The sequence below is a fragment of the Hyaena hyaena genome, unplaced genomic scaffold (genome assembly GCF_003009895.1).
Source record: "Hyaena hyaena isolate Hyena2069 unplaced genomic scaffold, ASM300989v1 scaffold_928, whole genome shotgun sequence".
Classification (NCBI taxonomy): Eukaryota; Metazoa; Chordata; class Mammalia; order Carnivora; family Hyaenidae; genus Hyaena; species Hyaena hyaena.
The window spans coordinates 91,234-97,415 of NW_024081562.1; positions in this window are offsets into that span (position 1 = coordinate 91,234).

Here is a 6,182-nt window from a genome sequence, read left to right on the forward strand (position 1 = left end):
AAATTTTAGAAATTTTAGAAGACAGTGGTTGCCAGGGCTAAGGATGGAAACTGGAAATAGTGTTAGAGGTGGGTTAAGGGGATTGGTATGGTTATAAAAAAACAACACAAGGATTCCTTGTAATGTTGGAACTAGTGGTAGATAATTGAAATTAACGTGTGATTAAATTGTATACAAACCAACACACACAGGCACATGCACACATAAGTACAAATATAACTGGGAAATATGAATAAAGTAGGGGATTGTATCAATGTCAATATATGAGTTGTGATATTTTACTTTAGTATTACAAAATGTAACTTTGGTGAAAACTGAGTAAAGAATTCATGGTATTAATTAGTATTATAACTTGCAGCTGCATGTGAATATACAATTATCTCAATAAAAAGTTTAATAAAACATGTTAGTAGATTTAAACTGATATGTTTGAAATCTATGGCAGAGCCAGTCTTGGTACAGGCCACACATTCCTTCTTTCTGGGCACATTGGAAAATCATCTCCCAGGCTCCTTGGCGGTTGGGTTGGGACCACGTGACTGAGTTCTGGCCAATGACAATATGAGTGGAGTCATGCTGGCTCTGGTCCAAGGTGGTTAAGAGTAAGATAAGTGCTCTAAGCATCTCTTTTTCTCTTCTGACCATGCAAATGAAAAGGATTTCAAGACTTGAGTTGTCAAAGGAAATCTCATCACATGCCAAAGGAGGCAATAGTGGGAAAGAAATGACAAAAGAAGCTGCCTGATTTGTATTTGATTTATAAAAGTCAAAATCAAACCTTTGACATGTCAAGCAGCTGAGGTTTGGGGGCCTATTTCCAGAAAAGTATGATGTCATATTTGCTCACGAAAAAACAGAGAACCTAAGTATTCTGACATCTTTAAATTAATTAATGGACAGTTCATGATTCTTCCTGTCTTTCTATGACAAAACTCCCAAAATTGTTTTATGAAACTGGTATATCTTACTTTCAAGAATTGGCAAGAACCATATGAGGTTAGAATATGTAGCTTAATCTCCTATATGAAATGGTAGAAAGAGAAAAAAAAGTTACCGGTGAATAATTGTGTCATTCAAAATGGTAGAAAGAAAAAAAGAAAACAGTGAGTTACTAGTGAATAATTTTCAAGTCAACATAATTTGAAGAAACACACTGTATTATTGATGACTGTCGAGGACACTTGAGAAATGTGTGTGTGCACGTGCTTCTGCACCCCATTGTAATGCTTGGAAAGCCTCCCATTACTTAATAAGGTGATTCATTCTCTTATTTATGACCAATGTAATGCAATTCTAATCCGAAGAATTTTCTCCTGAAATGAGACATATTTTCTTTAAAGTTTTATAGGGATGTAAAGGTCAAAAAAAAAAAAAAAGCTGAGTTGTTTCTAAAAAAGAACATTTACAAGGGACTTTCATTGCATACATTGCATATGGCAAAACATTTTATTAACTAGATGAGTAGAAAGAAATGACTCAAACACAATCAGATCCAAGCAAATTTTGGAAGGTGTTATATGGTTAAGCAGGTAAAGTGGTTTTGATTATATTTGTACATTTCTGGTATTCTTTAAACTTTAAAATTGTATTTAAACAGAAAGTGAGAAAGAAAGCCATGATAATGGCTGTTTCTGTGATGTGGAAATTATCCCAGTGAAGTCGTGGAGCCAACATTTCTTGAAAGATGTGGCTAACTTTACAACTGGAGGCACCATAGACCAATTGATCCAGCTTGTCCACTCTGGAGTATTGGAGCCACTGGTGAATCTGCTTACCATCCAAGACCCCAAAATTGTTATCATAATCCTTGATGTTATCTCTCTTATCCTCAAGGCAGCAGAGAAACTTTCAGAGAAGGAAAACATGTGTCTCCTGATAGAAGAAATTGGTGGCATTGATAAAATTGAGGCTTTGCAACTTCATGAGAACCCCCAGGTTGCCCTAACTGCTTTGAACATTATCGAGAACCATTTTTGTGAGGGAGAAGAAAGCGGTACAGTATTACCAGCCCTGGAGGAAGATTGTGAATTCTTAAACCAATTAACAAAAAATTACCAAGGCCCCATGACTTCTAAACCAAGGACCACACTCTAATGGGTAACTTCTTTAAGAACCTTCTAGATCTTGGCATGCCACAGGTGTAAAGCTTTTTAAACTGAATGTTAATAAAATTTTCAACACATTAAAAAAGGGGGAATTTGGAAATGTGTGTGTCACATCTTTGATAAAAGCTTCCAACTGTCATTACTGACAGACCTGGGAAGCAGGATGTAGTGACAAGATGGGGCTGTTTGGCCATGCATGCCCATGTTTGCTTGCTAGGTCATCACTGGTGCTATTCATCAGATGAAACTTAAACTGTGCCACCAGAGGAAGAAAAGAAGGAAGGGGAAATCTTCAGAACTTTTTAGAAACTCATAAGAAAATGTAAAACAATTCCTTTTTCTTTTCCCTGGTGAATGGAGCACAGAAGCACTGAACCATGGCCCATTGTTGCAGGATGGTGCCTGAGCCCTGGGAACTCCTGAGATAAGCCTGGCTTTGGAACCAGTTCCAAACTCTCAGTGGTGAGTTTCTCAAGTCACCACATGCCCCAACACTGAGCTCTTGGACTTTCCCCTGAAAATCTCTGAGGATCACTGGGTGTATAGACCTTGACGTAAGTCAAGTGGCTATAAACTTTACCCCAAGAAGGACATAAGACTATTGGGTGGCCTTGCTTCACCCCTGGAATGGTCCTTGGGGATATTCACCTTACACAACATAGCCCTGGATTATAGGAAGATAGCTCTGAATGCAGGGGCAGCTCACCTCTTATCCTCCTGCCCCCAAAATTCCTAGGCTAGGACAAGGCATAGGCAGGAAATGAGCTGGCTCAGTGCCCCCAGGCCAGCTGAGCCCTCAAATCAGGAAAAAAACATAAAAATTATCAAGGACGCAAGAAGAAGCTAAACCACTCTTCCAAAAGCCTACAGAATAAGGAGAGGAAGTTCCAGAGGAACTCTGGCCCGGAAATGAGGCTGTTCAGGGGCATGGAAGCTGCTTGGAGCTCTAAGCACCTCAGGTCTATTTAGGGCTGCGGGATGAGAACTCTGAGTGAAGATTGCAATGAGGGGACCCCAATAGATCAGCTCTTTCTGCCTTCCCAGGATACACTAGCCAAGAATCCTAGGGAAGCATGAATCAGCCACACTCATTGAACCCCTGTGTTCTATGCAGGCCTCTTCCAGACTCAGTGAGTTCAGACCGCATGCTCAAAGTCTGGTAAAGGCTTAAATGCATTTCCATGAATATCACTCAATGCAAAAAGGGGTAGGCATCAACATTGCCCATATACTTTTCTCTACTTACAGCCTAACTCCTGGTCCATAAGGAATTCCATATCATGGAATGTATGTATACTCCTCAGCCCTAATCTTTCTGCTTTCCCTTTTATTGACTGTAATTAACATCTACACCAGCCTCTGCTGGCCTTTGCTTCCAAGATCACTGAGACCTCAGCCTGGGATTTTAGCAGGAGCACTAAGCAGCCAGCAGACCCACACTGGGAATGCAGATTTGGGAGCCTGTGCTCTCGCAGAAGGCATCCTCCCAGGACAAGACAGAGTCTTCTGGAGAGTTGTTCTGCTTCCTTCATCACTGTCTCTCTTTTGCTTCCCCTGTACCTTGCTCATCGGCCCTTCTTCTATTTCTTTCTCAGTCTTATCTGCTTTGCCTTCTGTTCTCTCAACTGTGTCCTCTCTCCATATTCTCCCTTTTTCTTTTCTCAGTTCTCATGTTGATTTCTTCCCTAATGAATTTGATAGGCATTTAAGACATATTGTAAAATATTTATGTTGCTACCTTCATACATTTTCTGTGTGTATATGCTGCAGTTTATTGATCTGTCCACAAAATCTTTGATATTCTTCCTTTCAAGACATGTAGTCTGATTCCTTTTCCAGTTTGTGTTGGCTGAATTCAATGTCTTGCTTCTAACTAATAAATAAAATAGAAATGATGGTCTACAAATTCAGGTACTGGCTCATAAATGGCAGTGAGGTTTCCTGCTTCCCCCTAGTCCCTTGCTTTCTCTTGGATCACTGCTTTGGGTTTATCCAGCTGTGGTGTGGAGCAGACCTATAGAAAGGCCCATGATAAGATATTTGCAAGTGACATATCAGATAAAGGGTTAGTATCCAAACTCTATAAAGAACTTATCAAACCAAACACCCCCCAAAACCCCAAATAATCCAGTTAAAAAAATGGGCAAAACACATGAATAAATACTTTTCAAAAGAAGGTATCCAGATAGCTAACAGACATATTAAAAAATGCTCAACACCATTCATCATCATGGAAATACAAATCAAAACCACAATGAGATACCACCTCATACTTGTCAGAATGGCTAAAATGAACAACTCAGGCAACAACAGATGTTGGCTAGGATGTGGAGAAAGAGGAACATTTTTGCACTGCTGGTAGGAATGCAAACTGGTGCAGTCACTCTGGAAAACAGTAGAGAGAGGTTCCTCAAAAGTTAAAAATATAATTACCCTACAACTCAGCAATTGCACTGCTAGATATTTATCTGAAGGATACAGGAATGCTGTTTAGAAGGGGCACATGCACCCCAGTGTTTATAGAAGCACTATTGACAATAGCCAAATTATGGAAAGAATCCAAATCTCCATTGACGGATTAATGGATAAAGAAGATGTGTTATATACATACAGTGGAATATTACTCAGCAGCCAAAAAGAATGAAATCTTGCCATTTGCAACAACATGAATGGAGCTAGAGTATCCCATTTAATCCAAGAGAAATCAGTCAGAGAAAGACAAATATCATATGACTTCACTAATATATAGAGTTTAAAATACAAAACAGGTGAACATAAGGGAAAGGAAGCAAAAATAATATAAAAATAAGGACGGGGGACAAAACAGAGACAAATACAGAGAACAAACTGAGGGTTGCTGGAGGAGTTTGGGGTAGGAGGATGGGCTAAGTGGGCAAGGGGCATTAAGGAGCACAGTTGTTGGGATGAGCACTGGGTATAATATGTAGGGGGAACCACTTCTACTCCTGATATCATTATTGCACTATATGCTAACTAACTTGGACATAAATTTTTTAAAAATGAAAAAAATAAGTAAAAATGTTTCCTAAAAAGAAAAGGCCCATGAGTATTCCTAACACAGCTGGTGAGAAAGTGTGGCTTCCAGCCAAAAATCATGGGGACAGATCTCTTAGAAGTAGATCATCCAGTCCAGTCAAGTCTTTAGGTGACAGCAACCCCTGCTAACATCTCATCTCAACCATAGCATCATGAAACGCTGGGCAAGATGTACCAGCTAGGACACACTTGAATATTTAAGATACTTAAGGTTGATTTAACCAAGAAAAAGTATGTGTGTGTGTGTGTGTGTGTGTGTGTGTGTGTGCGTGCGTGCACGCATGCGTGTAAAATCAGACGAAAGATAAATAGATGATTCATAGATAGGTGATAGATATATAGATAGATGATAAATAGGTAGATAGATGATTGATAGATAGATGGATAGATGATAGATAGATAGATAGATAGATAGATAGATAGATAGATAGATAGACAGACAAACAGATCAGGTTGAAACTACAATGCAAACCCCCACTACCCCCACTAGTTAGGAAAGTTGCTTCTTTGGAGCCCACACCAATTGACCTTTTTCCCTTGGATCTCCTTATATTGCCTGATGTCCTTGCACAATCCGATCCTGTTCCTCAGCCCCCTGCAACATTCTGAGATGAGATCTGGGGACATCTTGATTCTCATTCTCTCATCCTTAATCCAGCAAGAAAGAAGATCTCCACTGTTCAAAAGATGAACTAAAATATCAATGTCCTTTTCTTGTTTCTAGTACAGCAACAGTAAAACTTTGTGTGTGCTAAGGAACAGATTTGTTATTAACTACTTTGCAATATGATGGTCAATGAATCTAGTGGGGGTGAGGGCAGGAAAGGCTGAGACAGGTCACCTTGATTGCATTGTGAACTTTTCAGATCCTGGTACCATCTGAGCAACCAATTGCCCTGTAACTACAGTCCTCATGCCACATACACATATTACTTCAGTCTGGGAACAAGCACTTAGGACTAGATTTTAAATATTTTCCTGGGATATTGTTGTTTCCATCTTAATAATGAGATGGTGGAC